This window comes from Notamacropus eugenii, chromosome 3, assembly GCF_028372415.1.
Source record: "Notamacropus eugenii isolate mMacEug1 chromosome 3, mMacEug1.pri_v2, whole genome shotgun sequence".
NCBI classification, from domain to species: domain Eukaryota; kingdom Metazoa; phylum Chordata; class Mammalia; order Diprotodontia; family Macropodidae; genus Notamacropus; species Notamacropus eugenii.
This window is the reverse complement of record NC_092874.1, coordinates 137,594,486-137,610,843: the sequence shown is the minus strand read 5'-3', so window position 1 is coordinate 137,610,843 and position 16,358 is coordinate 137,594,486. Positions and strand designations below refer to the sequence as shown.

Sequence of the window (16,358 nt, the reverse complement as noted above, 5' to 3'; positions counted from 1 at the left end):
TATGTGTATCTGTGTGTGCATGTATATATAAAATGTTCTCCATCCTTTGTTTCTGTTCTGACTTCTTCCATATCCATGCATTTGCTCATTCTTTCCCCATGTAATTTGAATGGACAACCCCTCAATTCCAAATCTAACACTCTCTCCTTCAAAGCTCCCTCAGATGCTGCCTCTTCCATGAATCCTTGACTGATATCTTCTTCATAAATTAAAGTAGTTTTTCCCTCCCAAAATTTCTCCCAGGCTTTTTTTGGGCTAAATCTTTGCATTTATCTTACTCTTTAAATATAATTTATTCTTGTTTCACTTCCCCCATTGTATTGCAAGCTCCTTGAGATCAGGGTTATTTATACAGTTTCAGAACTACATTTCTACATTTCCAGAACTCAGCATAATATCTTGAACAAAGCAAGTATTTATTTAATGTTTGTTGAAGTCTTTTCCCCCTAAAATCTTGCAAGAAGGGGCAGAACATCCATCTCTCTACAACCTTCTAATTGCAAGTAATTCTATTCTAAGTAAGACAAGCTGAACTCTTAAAACCTCTTCAAAGTGTATAGTCTACTCAACTAAATTATGTTTTTGGCAACTAAAAGAAATTCCTCTCCTATACTCCTTATTTTACAGTGCATGAGTGACCACCCTAGACTCAAACTACAATCCCTCTTTCAATTGCATGGAGGAAACTGCATGAATAAAGGAGATAATCTTTTTTTAAGAGAAATCTAGCACATATTTATACGTGGAAGCTTATGTGCCTCTGTTTGTACCATCTTCCCTTATCAGGGGAGTAAAAAAGGAGAGAGGAAAGCTTTGGACTGAATGTAAATTTTATGAGCCCAACAAATCCCCACAACACTCTTCTGAGCTTTATATTGACAATACCATTTTATAAGCCAAATAAAGTCACAAAGAGGTTATTTGTCCATGACAGCACAGTGAACAGACTTAAAACAATGCCTTTCTGATTCACGAATGTAATTATTTATTGGCATTAATCCAGATGCACACAAAAAGCAGTCACATATGAACACAGATAGGGTTTACTAGTTTCACAGGCAATTGTTCCTGCCAGCAATTGACATGAGTTGGAGATCTCAGTCTGTTCCACATAACAGGTAGGTGTCCACATCACAGAAAGAATCATTGCCCTTGAAACATTTTGAAAGGCTCAGCAGAGACAAAAAGACTGACTTTGAGATTAAATTAGCCATTGAAATAAAAAATAGAATGAACTAGACCACATGAAAGTATATTACATTCTTCTTGCAAATAACAGATCAAAAATGACCAGATAAGGAAGAAAAATGGATTGAAATTTTAAAAATAGAAAAAGATTTCATTTTTGTATTTAATTCCTAGAATATCTGTAGGCTATATTATTATTATTAACATACTTTTATCTTTTATTATCATTTTTATGTATTAATTTCAATTCAGAGCAACACATGAGCTCAGAACTTAAATCATATGGAGACCTAATTAAGTCTAACATTCTATAATGGTGTGTTAGGGGAAGGAACCACACAGTTGTTTTTTATTATTGTTTAGACAAAGTAAACTACTTGTTGCTTTCCTGAAATTTTCATGTTGCAGTCCGACATTTAGGAGTTAGAGAGACATACTCTAAAGGAAGTTATGAGAAAGCCTTGCCACATATATTTCAAAGTAAATTCAAAATTTCAAAAATAGTTTGATAGATAAGATATAATACATGATGCCACAAAACATTTGTTAATCATCTGTCATGTGTTGAACAATGTAGTAAGCACTAGATGAGATAAAAAGTTTATATGGCATTTAGTACCTGCCATCAAGGAGCATACTATCAAATAGAAGGTTAAAGAGCATAAAAAGATAGTCTCAGTAAAGTGATTTAAGCTGGCTAGAGTAAGAATCGGCTTCCTCCTGAAGACAGAGATTACAAGACTGCCCAATAATATTTCCAACAATCTTGCTAGCCTCATTTTGAGAATATTTTACTGGATGTATGTTATCTCAAGGAACAGATACAAGAGATACAGAATAGAGTGGGATGTTATGATAGGACTTATTATCAGATTGGCTCAGGGAGACCATAACAATATATTCAAATAGCAGCAATCAGGTTCTAGCAGCCATTGGATAGATTGTCAGAAACACACAATTCCAGTAGAATGGAGATGATGGAGGATCACCTCCATTTTGGAGCTGAGATAGAGCATTGATGAATATAAAAGAGGTGGTAAAGTATAGTGGAAAGAATGGTGGATGGAGATTAAAATTCTACCACTAAATCTGTGTGAGAGTGGTTATGGAGAGAATGTGGGACTTGGGAGTCAGGTTAAAATCCTGACTCCATTGTTTAATATCTGTGTGACTTGGACAAGTCACTTGACTTCTCTTGGCCCCAGTTTTCTTCATCTAAAATAAGGAGGTTGCCTAGGATGACACCAGAGCCAAAGTGGAAGGCCTATGTAAGTGGGTGGATGGTGGTGCCTTGGGCGAGACTTGGGACTAGAGGATTGGACAAGATAAAATAATCATCTTCCAGAATGTTGATGGGGTGTTAGATAAGAGAGATGAGGCTTGTTCTGCTAGCTTGAGAGAACTAGAACTGGAAGCAATGAGTAGAAGTTTCTATGTAAAAAATTTAGACTTACTATAAAGAAACATTTCTTAACCATTAGAGTTGTCCAAAACTGGAATATACTGTTTTGGTAAACAGTTGGATTTCCAATTTTGAAATCTTGATGGTTACTTTTTCAGAAATATTGGAGAAGGGATTCCTTTTCACATATGAATTAGACTCTGAAATTCTATGATTTTGTGGCTCTCTAAATTACTGTGGTTTATTGGAAATTGAGAGAGAGTCCCAGATACAGCAGGGGTCATTTTGGAAAATTTTCAAAACTACATACATGTAGTCTTCCAGGCCATGTGCTTGAGAGTCTACTGAAGACTCCATTTTTTTTCATATAAACTGGCCAGGATAGAAACCTGTATAGATTATCTTTTTTGGATAGTTGCAAGGTATTCTTTGTTATAGCTCTTCTTCCTATTCTAAGTAGCAAAGAAAAAAAAACCCTAAGGAGGGAATAATGACTTGAGAATAATAATACTAGTATTGTTACCTGTTCTATGATTTCTGTATGACTTCTTATCAGGGATATTTGTCTGTGGTATTCCTGTGTGGATTAGTTTGGACTAGTTGGCCTCTGAGATCCTTTCCAACTCGGATTCCTTGATTCTTTCAAATGATTTAGGATTAAATGAATGAAAGAAAGACAATCATGCAAAAATTAGTCTTCAGATCATTATTTTGCAAGTTATCAAATTAATGGATTATGTTCTCAGAATTTAACTCGGCTCAATGTCACATGATTTAAAATATTTATACTCTTATTAATTCTATTATGGATGAATGAACTGACTTCCTGCTAAGGACAAGACAATTGCTTTTCATTCACATCCATACACATGCAGATGTCTCCTCCATGGATGAAATACTTATTGACTTGATAGGAATTCTTTACAAAACATATACCAAGAGAATGAGCTGGACTCTTTCCTGAAGTTACGGGGCACTTTATAAGTATCTTGAAGTTGATTTTTGAGAAAAGGCTTTGGTTTCTAATACCTAGCTTCAATTTCTTTACCATGCAGGTGGACTAGATGATTGTGAGTCCAGGAAGGTGCATTTTATGGGCACCTGTTTATCTATTCATTCTTCAACCATGTGACATTTGCATTCTAAACATAGTAGAGTATTTCATTGTATCAAAGAGGGCATATTTCTTTTGTTAAAGTTATATTTCCTAAGTTTTCCATCTGAATGTCCCAGGTTTCTCAATTGATTACATCCCATTGCTTCATATAGACATGGACATATTTATGAATATTTGGAGAGACTGAGTGCATTATGCAATTATAGGTGTTTTCAATGAATACAGTATGTATTTAATGAAGGTCAAGAAGAAACCCTGGAAATGAAGTTTATGAGTGTTGTAAAGGTTCATTATTGTCATTGTGTGGGAAAGGATAATTTTCTTAAGAGAAATGGTGACATATACATAATAAAGTCCCTGTCCCTGTCATGACAGCTCAAGAGCATGCCATCGTTACCACCTATGTCACACCGCAGGTGTGCCTGCTACATGGGTGACAGCCGCTGACTTCTCTGATCAACACATAATTATCTCTGAATAAAAATGCACGCTGAAGTTAGCTGGACATAATGGATTGAAGACCCAGGGCAAAATTATCTTTATCGTGTCACACAGCACCACCTGGGGGTAAGAGAAGGCTCAGGAGAGGTATTGGCACTAAAGCAACCTTGAGAAACCTGCTGGGATTGGACCACTGAGAGGTTATCATGTTTATCCTTCTTGTCTTCTTTTGGATGGAAGAGGTCACTTGGTTAATGGTGGGCTGCCCCTGATGGAAAAGGTCCTCCTGATCAGTGCTGTTCTCCACTGATCTAACGATATATCTTTCTCACAGCATCTGGATAGTTTCCATTTGCAAAGTCCCCTTCCCCCATAAGATAATAAATATCATATCACAAGGATGGCAGTGCTCCTTCATGGAACACTGACTGTTTATTAGAGGCAAAAAAGTTTAAGAGAAATGCTAACAATGTTCATTAATGGCCTGCATCCAGGTTTAATGAGGCATGTCAATATGCGGACTGGGCAACATCAGTGGCATAATAGTGGTGGTAAATGGGAGTAATTGTATCCAATTGTACGGCACAGCTTCCAGGAATGAGCCCGAACTGCCAACTGACAATGACAGAGCAATTATGGGAAGGCAAGCGAGCTGTGTCAAATTAGCACTTGGTGAGAACTCATTTTTCAGAGATGTGCTTGCTCTACACCACCACAAGTGATAGCTACTTTATTGTGAGTGATAGGAAGACCAGCACTTAGACTGATGTTCTGATTTGTCAATAGCTGTATTTGAAAGCTTAGTGTCACAAATATATAGAGATATTCAGGGAGAGAGGCACACTGCTCATGATCCGAAGGATAAGAACGTTGCCGAGAAGGTCATCTGTCAGTGTGAGCTGTCAGAGAGAGATCACACTCTATGAAAAGGGAACATTCAGCCGACTTAAGTAATTACCTTTGACTGAGATTTGAAGATGTCTTCTTTTGTTGGCCTACATTGACTGCATAATTTATAATTTACTGCAATCAGCAAAGGGCCGGGAATTGTAACTAAGAAATCCTTATTTTATTTCCTATAATTATGTTTTTTTTTTACTCCTTTAAGCACTTCAGAAGGGGTACAGTAGACAACTAATGAAATTGCTCTCTTTTTTGTTGTTGTCATTTAAAGAATTCTGTTTTTGCATTAGAAACTACATTTTTATTTCACTTTATTTATTTATTAGTTTCATTAGGCCACAGCTTTTTCCTACTACCTTATAACATGGGTAAAGCACCAATTTTTTTCTGATGTGTTTTTCCTTGCTTTGTGGGATTACAACTTAAAGTGGATAAAAGGACAATTCCATTTTGTCTTTCCAGTGCCAAAGAATAAAAAGGGAGGAAAAGCAGATCCAGAGTATTGAGTACCGAAATGATAATTCACAGCCCATTCTGAGATACAGATCAGCCTGATAGAGTTGTCAGGACTGCACAGAGATAAGTATTATAACAAATATCTTAGAAGTTTATAAATTAATAGAATTTTTATTGTCTGGTGTCTTTTTTTTTGGTCATCTGACAATCACCATTTTAAAAAAACATTTCTTAGCCTTTAATAATGTTAAAAATTAAAGATATGTGACATATCATGCTCTGAGGCAAAGCAAGAATATTTTTGCTTTATTTTAATAGTAGCAGTATCTGCTTAAATTTTGCTAACTAAAAATATAGCACAAGTTCTACTCAGCATGGCTATGGAATTGTTTTGTCTCTCAGTCAAGAGCAGAAAGTCTTAAAGGAGTTGAGGACTTATGTGGTTTTATGCTTAGATTCTTCCACTCTTCATTTTAAGAAGCTCATGTTCCTGAGAGTAGCTGATTGATTAATGAATTGGCACAGAAATCATGGCAAGATTAGCATGCCTTCTGGCCAAAAACTTTTGTTTAATTCCAGGTATATTGATTTTCTGTAGTGTTATTGACAAAAGAATTAATGTAAGTACTTTAAGTCAATATTACTTCAATGGAAAACCCTACCTATAGGCAGAAGGAAATACCATTAGAACACTGGTCTGTTAATATGATACCAAATGGTTGTCACTTAAGAAAGGTTCATATCTTCATTTCAAACTGCTGCCTTTTTTTCAGGGTTCATCAAGCAAGTCACATTCAAAATGTGTAATTGTGGGTTTAGGGATGGCTGCTAATTATTTAACGTTTGATCTTCATTTTAAAGATGCTGCTCTAAAGTATCTTGTTTTCCATAGTTTGCATTTTGCTACCTGGCATTACTGTAAATTATATCCTTTGCTGGTATTTTTTTAAATGTTTCAGAATTCTCTAGGCCATTCAGTTTCCCCCATTGTAGAAAGCTGTTTAATTCACAATGCCTTGAGTACAGGCCCGTCATCCATCCTATAGTGACGGTGCCACTTAATAATGGAATAGTGCATCAAAGTGGCACTTAGGTCTCAAATTGTTATGTATGACTGTCAAAGCGGTGAAAAAAGCAAAAAAGAAAAAAAAAGAAAAAAGAAAAAACCCTTGATTTGTCTTTACTACTGGAACGTGAATTTGTCAGCCAGGTTTTGAAATCACAACAGCATTGCTTGCATCCCCAGCGAGATGTTGAAAACTTGACAGGTACATATTTTTTCAACTACAAGCACTTCTATAATGAAAACTAAATACACAAATCTTATTTTTTTTGCTCTTGACAGATAGTTGTTGCCAATGGGATTTAATGCTCAGGTTCAAGTTGTCAAGAGAAATCACCAATAAGCAATCCAAGGAGTCAGTATACAGATATTCAAAAGCAAAATGCCTGGCTCCTGTGATATACTGGAAAGATTTGAGTGTATAATTAACCAACTCAGGAACCAAGAGCACTTAATCTTCCCCTAATGGCCAGTCCAAGCCATCACAGGCTTTCTCTAGAGGCCAGACTGGGCTTGTTCTGTGGTCACCAGGGCCTTCAGTTGTCACTGCTCTTTTTAGCCATCATTTAAAGATGACTTTGTTTTAGTTCTGGTATTATAACATTCATCATATTTAGTCTCTGAGAGAATTAACGGTGTAAACTAAGGTTCCATATGGAAGCACTATTTATCATCTTCTGTACTTTAAAAAAAAGCTGCCTGCTTGCTTATCTCTCACAGGGCTGTCTTCCTGTGCTCTTTCACTCTTCTCTTGAATTTGATAAAGAGCAAAGCCTGTGTATATAATTTTTCTGTGTATATTTTGTGCATACTATGTGTGCAGTGACAACCACTAATAATACCCACAATAATACTCGGTGTGTGGTAATTATTTACCTGCTGGTTGCTTCACTGTTGAAATAGAAAATGTTCCATGTACGTAAGTGTGTGTGTGTGTGTGTTGTGGAAGTAGAGGGGTAAGGAGACATGTAGTTATAGTACCATTTCCCTCCAGATTGCAGAAATTGTAACTGGCTGTCACCGTATGCTCTATATAGATCAGTCTTGCAAAATTTCATTCAACCACTTGCCTGGGGCAAGTAATATTTTTTGACAGGTGAGTGGAATTTTGCAAGACTGTACAACTCCAAGCAATCCATATGTGTATGATGCTGAAAACTACAACTCCCAGCATGCTCGACAAGGGTACAGTTTTGACCTGGCCATTATATACAGAATATGAAATGTAACTTAGACCTGTTTGAAATGGCCCACAATTCAAAGCAAATGAAAAACACACTGTAAAGAGAAATGGATATCTAGTGTAACTTGGAACTATTCATTGTGTGATGGAAAAAGCTCAGAACTAAAATCCTGGAGATCCATAATCTAAATCCAACTCCACTATGGACTAGCTAAGTAAATCATTTAACCTTGTCAAGATACTTCATCTCCCTGGGCCTCAGTTTCCTCATGTGTAAAATGAGGGTTGGAATAAATCATCCCTAAGATCACTTCTAGCTTTGAAATTCTTAGATTCTAAGTCTCCTCACTCAGGCTTTCAAGAATTAATCAAAAAATCTTCAAAAATTATATTTTCAAAACACAAGTTTTCAAAGCAGGTTGTTTTGAACTGTGCCTTCTATATACAAATATACAGTGTAATATACCCAGATATTTTGCTATAGAAAAATTGTTCTTTAAGGTTCTTTCCTACTCCAAAATTTTATCACTCTATATGCTCCTGAAACATTGGGTAAATCAATCTTTTGTGAAGCAAATCATATTTTCCCATTGATTTATGTTAAAATTTCAGAGGTCCTTATTCTCATTTCTGATTGCTCTTCAATTGGCAGGAGCTTTGCTAGTTTTAGCTCTAAATATCTCTTCACTCTGTCTCTTTGTCAAGTAGTTAGGGATCTTTAAGTATACTATGGGAGTTCTGATATTTAAAGTGACCCTGGTTTGAATCTATTCACAACAAGGGGAAATCACCTCCTCACCTCTTAATAAGTAATTGTTTTATAAATTCCCCTTTTTAAAAAAATAATTTTCCCTCCTGTAACCTAAAATTTAGATTTCCATAACTCTCTATTTTCATTCATCTGTAAATGTTGCAAAGATGTTCCTTTTGGTCTGGTACTCAAGGGGATAATTTTGAAACTTAAAATCTCCAATCCTCTGAGTTATATAGATGGGAAAAATGTATTTTCTATAAGCTTTTAATTAAAGTTAATGTCGATAACATTTTAAAATTTCCGGGATATAGGAAATTAATTATAAGTGGAAACTATTACTAAGAAAGTTGGTTTTGAGATTGTTCACATTTTGGAGTTATAGGGATGGCATGGTGGGTGGGTAAAATAGTTTAAATACATATATGTACATATATTAAATGCATATATACATTAAATAGATTAAATATATATACACATATATATACATATACGTGTGTGTGTATTATATGTGTTTGTGTACAAATAGGGTATATTTTCCTGAAAGTTTTGAAGTTGTACAGCTACCTACACCATGACAAAATAGCAGGAATGTAATTACAGTGACAGAGTATGGAATTTTATGTTTAAATTTCTTTTTTTAAAGGGAAGCTACTCAAACACAATTTTGCAAACTCAAAAGTTCCTTTTTTAACTGCAACATGAATCCACAAATATGGTGAAGGTATTAAATTGGTTTCCTTTTTTACACATAATAAAGAACCCACCTAAATGAATGGACTGTTTTATACATACACATATACACACATATAGATATACACATATACATATATATGTGTTTTCTCACAAAAGTCATCAGTTTTTTTAAAACTGAGTCTGTCTTATTCCGAATTATCCCACATAATGACCTACTATATGGGATGTGTTGAACATTATAACATTATAATTTGATATGTTCTTTGAAAATGCTGGGCCTGTTCTTGCTGAAGTGATGTTAATTGCTTACTTTGTGTAATTTGCTAACTGTCCAGGTTGCAAAGGGGAGTTTAGCAAATTACCTCTTATTGTGCATTAGTCGTGGGATGTGTTATTGTTCTGATTTGATTAATTTATATCTAGCGAGCACCTTTGGTCCTTCCCCTTCGTCCCCCCAAGGCAACACAAAGTACAAGACTAAAGGTAATATTTAATTTCATGAGCTTGTAGGATTGATTTTTTTTTAGCAACTGTTTCTCCAGATTGTTCCAGTGTTACAGATGGGATCCCCATATTCCTTAGGTGAAATCACAACTGTGAAAAATTCCATTCTCTCGTCAAGGACTATAAAACTTCAGCAACTGATATTGCTTCAATGAGAACAGGATCAACTTTTAATTCTAGCAGGTGAGCTCATGATGTAATTGTAAGGAAAGGGTATTGAGCAAGAGTATGGATGGCTCAGGGCATCACTGCTTTAAGTCTGCCAAAAAAATCAAAATTGTGTTTTACCAGAAGGGCAACACTGGATGGAAGAAGAATGAAACATTCTACCAATGATTGCCATCCAAGAAGGAGACAAATAGGCAACTAACCAACAGGTAGGAAACATTTTATTAAGTACTTATTGTGTGCCAAGCACTGGTGATATATGTAAAAATAAGCACAAATGATATTATCAAGACTTTGGAGACCAATAAATTGGACTATATGGTTTCTTAGGTCCCTTACTTCTCCAGCTTTCTGTATGATTTGGAGCATAATGAGAAAACAAAATGAGCTACATATGTAGTCAGAATGAGGGGTAGCAGATGACAACTTCTACACCATGAAATATTAAAAGGTTTGTAAGAAAAGTCTTCAATATATTGGGGTAGATAGAGGGCACGATAAAAAGTACACAGGATAAGAGGACATGGATGGGTTATAATTTGTACACATATAGATGAGATTATGGACCTAACAAAGAATCAAAGTAAGCAGGTGATTTGAAAGGCATGATAGAAACTTGAACCTCATACAAAAGGTCAAGCACTTTCACAAATACTTACTGGAAGAATTAAACTCAATAGACATAGGTAGCAGTTTTTACAATGACATTTTGTATTTTTCAACTTCTCAAAAATTTTGAAATTCAAATTTGGAACTATCTGACTAAAATATTTTTGGCCCATTGAAGAAGCTACCTTACATTTGTAAAATGAGTAACTTTTCCAATGCACTTTTATATCTGTTCCCTTATTTAACTCTGTGCTTCCTTAAGTGCTCAGGTTTGTAGAATAGAGTATATTAGCATATAACAAGTAGGAGAGTTTTCCTTCAAGGAAAGGAATCAACCTGTCCTTAACTCTCAGAGCAGATATTGTCAATCATGAATAGACAATCTGCCTTGGTTCATGGATCCCTGACATGGCAGCATAGGGTGACTAAGGTCAGTGAAAAGACTAAAAGCTCAGTTTCTAGACATCTAATTGGTCTTCATACAATGCTTTGATACAATGCCTGAAATGAAAAAAAGTTATTGAAATGCACTAGAATTTAGTTTTTTTTTGGTTTTAAAAAATAGAATCACTTTCTTTTCTTCTTGTTTTCCTTTTAACAGCTTCCTGTAGCCCCCAGATTACAGAAAGACTACGTTATTATCACTTTTTTATTCATACGTCTTCCTTTAACAAGCAGGCCAAAGTATTGTACTAATGCAAATAAGAAAGCCTTCCTCACAGAGATATCCTTGATAAAAGAAAATATTTAGCCTATAAATAGAAAAAAATTAGACCAAAAGCTTTTTGAGAGCAGAGATTGTCTTACTTTTGTATTTGTAACCCTAGAACCTAGCACAGTGGAGATTCTTCATAAAAACTTGATGACCAGTGATTGATAGGTATAATGTATATTTTAACAAGCACAAATGCTCTATGATTTTTATTTTTATTTTTTTAGCTTTCTACATATTTGGAAAGCTATAATCTTCTGCTAGCTATATTGAAGATAATCAGCACCATTAACATATTTCTAATGGACAAAAAGCTTATTGTGTGAATAATATACATGTTAGACGCATGCTGCATTATCATCTAAAAGTCTTGATAGCTCAAGGTTATAGGACTGGATTAATAGGATGAGTTTCCTCTTTTAACACAACAGCTTTCTAACACAGAGTCATAAAAAGCCTGCATGAAATACTACTAACTGTCTCCTTCCAGGAACAGTCTTTAGACCTCTCGTGATTGTCTCAGAAAGTTAAAGACTTCGAAATTCCCTATATTTCAATATATGTGTGGTCTATATGAAGACTTACGGGAAAATAGTTTGGCTCAGGCACCCTCATGAAGAAAACTTAGGTTTAAACATTTATCTGATGGTTCCTATATACATTAAAAACTCCAGAAACTTTTTATGCAAAAAGATATTTATGAAATAAGTGATTTCTATCTAATCTATAGAGATGTGTTCATATCACAACTATATTCTCACAGAAGCCAGTCACTTCAAAGATTTCATAATATATTTGACTAACTAAAATCTCAACCTAAAAATCCTGATTTTGTAGATAGTAATATAAGTTGCTCCAGGATTTTTAAGGCCATGAAAAAATTAAAATGGATATAGTTCTCAAAAATATTTGGGATCTGTTAGGCAGGAGCAAAAGGCTTTTAATGAGTTTCTTCCCCAACCTATTTACCACCCCCACTGATCATGTGGCACATAAATAATAATAACAGGCAACATGTATATAGCACTTCCTATATGCCAGACACTTTGCTAAGTACTTTATAATTATCTCATTTGATCCTAACAACAACACTGGGGGGTAGGTATTATTATTATCTCCACTTATACCTAGGATCATACAAATGCTAAATACCTGAAGCCAAATTTAAACTCAGATCTTCCTGACTCCAGAGCTGGTGAAAGAAGGAAGGAAGGAAGGAAGGAAGGAAGGAAGGAAGGAAGGAAGGAAGGAAGGAAGGAAGGAAGGAAGGAAGGAAGGAAGGAAGGAAGGAAGGAAGGAAAGAAAGAAAATCTTATTTCTAAACCTCTTACTGGACCTACCAAGTCAACTCAAACAAGCTTTATTAAATGTCTGCTGTGTGCCAAGCACTGTCTTCCCTGGGTTCCTTTAAGTACCAATCAAAATCCCATCTTCTACAGGAAGTTTTTCCTAATCTCTTGATTCTAGTGCCTTCTAAGTGTATATTATTTCCTATTCATAGCTCATTTGAGAGTAGAGATGGACTCTTACCTTTCTTTATTTCCCATTTAGCACAGTGTCTGGCACATAGTAGGTATTTAATAAAATACTATTGAGTGACTGACTAATAAATGCCAGGGAAACAAAGAAGGGCAAAAACAGTACCTACTCTTGTGGAGCCCACAATCCAGTGGAGTGGAAAGGGGGAAGACACATGGAAACTACAAATAAGATACAAGGAAAATTTAGAGATAATCTCAGAAGGAAGGCATTATCAGTAAGGGTGACTAGGAGAGGCTTCTTGCTGAGGGTGAAATTTTAACTAAGACTTCAGGGAAACCAGGAGGTAGAGCTGAGGAGAAAAAACAAACAAACAACTCCATATATCAGAGACAACCAGTGAAAATGCATGTTGTGTGCAGAGAACAGAAACGAGGCCATTGTTACTGGATCATAGTGTATATGAAGGGCAGTAATGTGTATGAAGGCTGAAAAATGTTGTGTAAAGATTTTAAAAATATGAGTATGAAGACTGCTTTTATGTCGTCAAGCATTAGGGGATTTTGCTGTTGTTTGACTGCACAAAAATGTTGTTATATGAAAAGGCAAAATAGGATGGCATGATGAAATAACTTCATGTCACTGCAGGAACAACACTGGATTTGGAGTCAAATGACCAGGATTTGAGTTCTAACTCCAACATTTTGTGGTTATGTGATAGGAGCCAAGACACCGTCCTTTCAAAGATGTGCTCTTTCATTATTGATAAAATTATGATAATACACTATTTCATTCAAGTATTTATTATCTACTATGTGCCCAGTAATTTATTAGACCAGAGGTTCCCAAACATATTTGCCCTAATGCCCCCTTTTCAAAGAAAAATTACTCAGCACCCCCTTAGAAATCTACTTTTTGTAACAATACATCTTAAATTTAATAATTTATTATAAATTTGTAGTTTTTTCCTGCATTAAATTTTGATGGTTCAATATTGTGTCATGTAACCATATAGTATCATATTATAAACAAGTCATTACACACACATATTCCTGCTGATGCATACTGGACTTCTCAACAGTGCATTTCATCCTTGCCTGCCAGAGTTTGCTTCTTAAGAGCAGTTGGCACACTTGACCACTGATCAGTTATAACTTACATTTTGTGTATTTATTTGGAAAATAATGTAATCACTGCAACTTTAACTCTTGCGCAACAGATGAAACATGCACTAACAGTTTTTCAAAATGTTCTTCTCTTCTTTCCTAATTCTTCTACTGCCCTCTTATTTTTATTCAGTTCCCCCCATGTGTACCTACCACCCCTCTGGCTCATTCTAGTGCCCCTAGGCAACAATATCACCCCTTCTGGGAACCTATGTGATACCTGGAATACAACGACAAAGACAAACTACTCCCTGCCCTCAAGGACTTTTGATTCTATATGGATGGATAAAATGTATGCAAAAATAAATAAGTACCAAGTATTTATTACCAGTGGGATTTGAGGAGGATCGAAGATCAGGAAAGCCTATTCAGAAGAGCAGTGTAGCTGACAGGGCATTCTAGGAAGCCAGGAAAGAGAAGAGGTAGGAGATGGAATGCCTTATAAGATAGGAAATTACAAGTAATCAACTTGGCTAATATAGAGTATGAGAAATGAGTAATCTGAAATGGTTGAGGAAACACCTAGAACCACATTCTTAATACTTAAAATGAAAAGTATCGAGGCATTTGCATTTCTTCTTAAAGTGAAGAGAAGGCCATTGAAGCTTTTTGAACAAAGGTGTAATATAATATAATGCATTAGAATTCGATTGGTGAAAGAAGGACCTTCACTGGTGAAGGGAGAACAGTTAGGAGGCTTTTACTGTTGTCCTAGTGAGAGGTAGTGAGGACTTAAATTATGATGGTGGCTTTTTGAGCTGAAAAATGGAGATGGATTCAAGTGATGATATTGAAGAAGATTCTTAAAAGACTGGCTACTGATTGGAAATAGCATGTAAAGAAGAAGGAAAAATGAATAATGATTCTTAGGTTCCAACACTGGAGACTGGATGCCCATGAAAGAAACAGGGAAGTTAGAACTGTCATGTGCCTAAAGACTTTGCCCTCAATTGGAGAGTAGTCTGGCAGAAACCAGGCATAGAGCAACATCTCACACCATATACAAAGAGAAACTTAAAATGAGTACATGATTTACACATAAAAGGTGATGATATAAACAAATTAGGGAAACTTGGATGAAATTGCTTTTCATATCTAGGGGGAGGGTTTATGACCAAAGAAGAGACAGAGATGATCACAGGAGGTAAAGCAAATATTTTTGAATACATAAAATTAAAAAGATTTTGTACAAACAAAACCAGTACCTGCTGCCAAATTAGATAAAAAGTAGAAAACTGGGAAATTTTTTTGCAGTAAATTTCTTTAATAACAGTCTCATTTCTCAACTATATAGGGAACTGAGCCAAATTTATAAAAAAAAATAAGAGCCATTCCTCACTTGACAAGTGGACAAAGGCTATGAACAGGCAGTTTTCAGAGGAAGAAATCAAATGATCTAAATCTCTGTTGATTAAAGAAATGCAAATTAAAACAACTCTGAGGGACAGTCTCACATATCTCAGATTAGTTAAAATAACAAAAAAGAAAAATAACAAATTCTGGAAAGAACATGGATAAACAAGTATATTAATGCGTTGTTGATTGAACTGCGAACTAGTCCAGCCATTAACATTTTGGAACCATGCTCAAAGGGCTATAAAACCATGTGTACTCTTTCACCCAGCAATACCATTACTAGGTCTATACCCCAAGGAGATCAAAGAAAAAGAAAAAAAGAGCCATATGGACAAAAAATATTTACAGAGGCACTTTTTGTGGTGGCAGTAAATTAGAAACTAAGGGGAGGCCATCATTTGGGGAAGAACTGAATGAGTTGTAGTACACGAACATGATGGAATACTGCTATGCTATAAGAAATAATGAAGGGGATGCTTTCTGAAAAAACCTGGGAAGACATATGAACTGATGCAGAGTGGAATAGGTAGAACAAGGAGAACAACCTACACAGCAACAGCAATACTATAGATAATCAACTGGGAAAGATTTAGTAACTGATCATGGCAAAGATCTACCACAACTCCAAAAGATTCATGATGCAAAATGCTATCCATCTCCACATAGAGAACTGATGGACTCAGAGTGCAGACTGAAGCATTTTTTTCCTTTATTTTTTGTGTTATTTTTCCCTTTAAGAACATGGCTAATGGAGAAATAGGCTTTGCATGACTTCATATATATGGATATCTTATTTCTTTCCTTCTCAGGAAAAGGCTGGAGGGACAGAAAGAATTTGGAACTGAAAATAAAAATAAAAGTTTAAAAAAAAAGAATTTTCCTCTGCTTCTGACTAGTAGATTTTCCTTGTAGCCAACTCCTTGAAAAAAAAAATCATAAGGGACATAGCCTCAGGTGTAATGTTGATGTTGGCCAGATAGCCTGTGAAGTTGTATCTTCTTTCATCTTATTTAATCTCATCATGACTAGAATGATGTTTTTTTTCCTTGATGAGAGTAGCGGATAACCTCTGGTAACAGTTGCAATATCAAATCATAGCTAGTCTACCATGTTAATCATTTGCAGCCGAAAGTCAGCTATTTTTTAAAAATTATAATTAACAAT

At 35.3% G+C, this 16,358-nt stretch overlaps 1 long non-coding RNA gene across 1 annotated transcript in view; it reads left to right on the top strand.

Annotated features, from left to right (window-relative positions):
• Positions 1-8,987: 8,987 nt before the first annotated feature.
• The window catches only part of LOC140533350 (uncharacterized), a 69,617-nt gene continuing 62,246 nt past the window's right edge, over positions 8,988-16,358 (top strand). Inside the window, exons 1-2 of the long non-coding RNA XR_011976884.1 lie at positions 8,988-9,887; positions 9,996-10,081. This is a non-coding gene — a long non-coding RNA (uncharacterized lncRNA). The remainder of the gene's footprint in view (positions 9,888-9,995; positions 10,082-16,358) is intronic.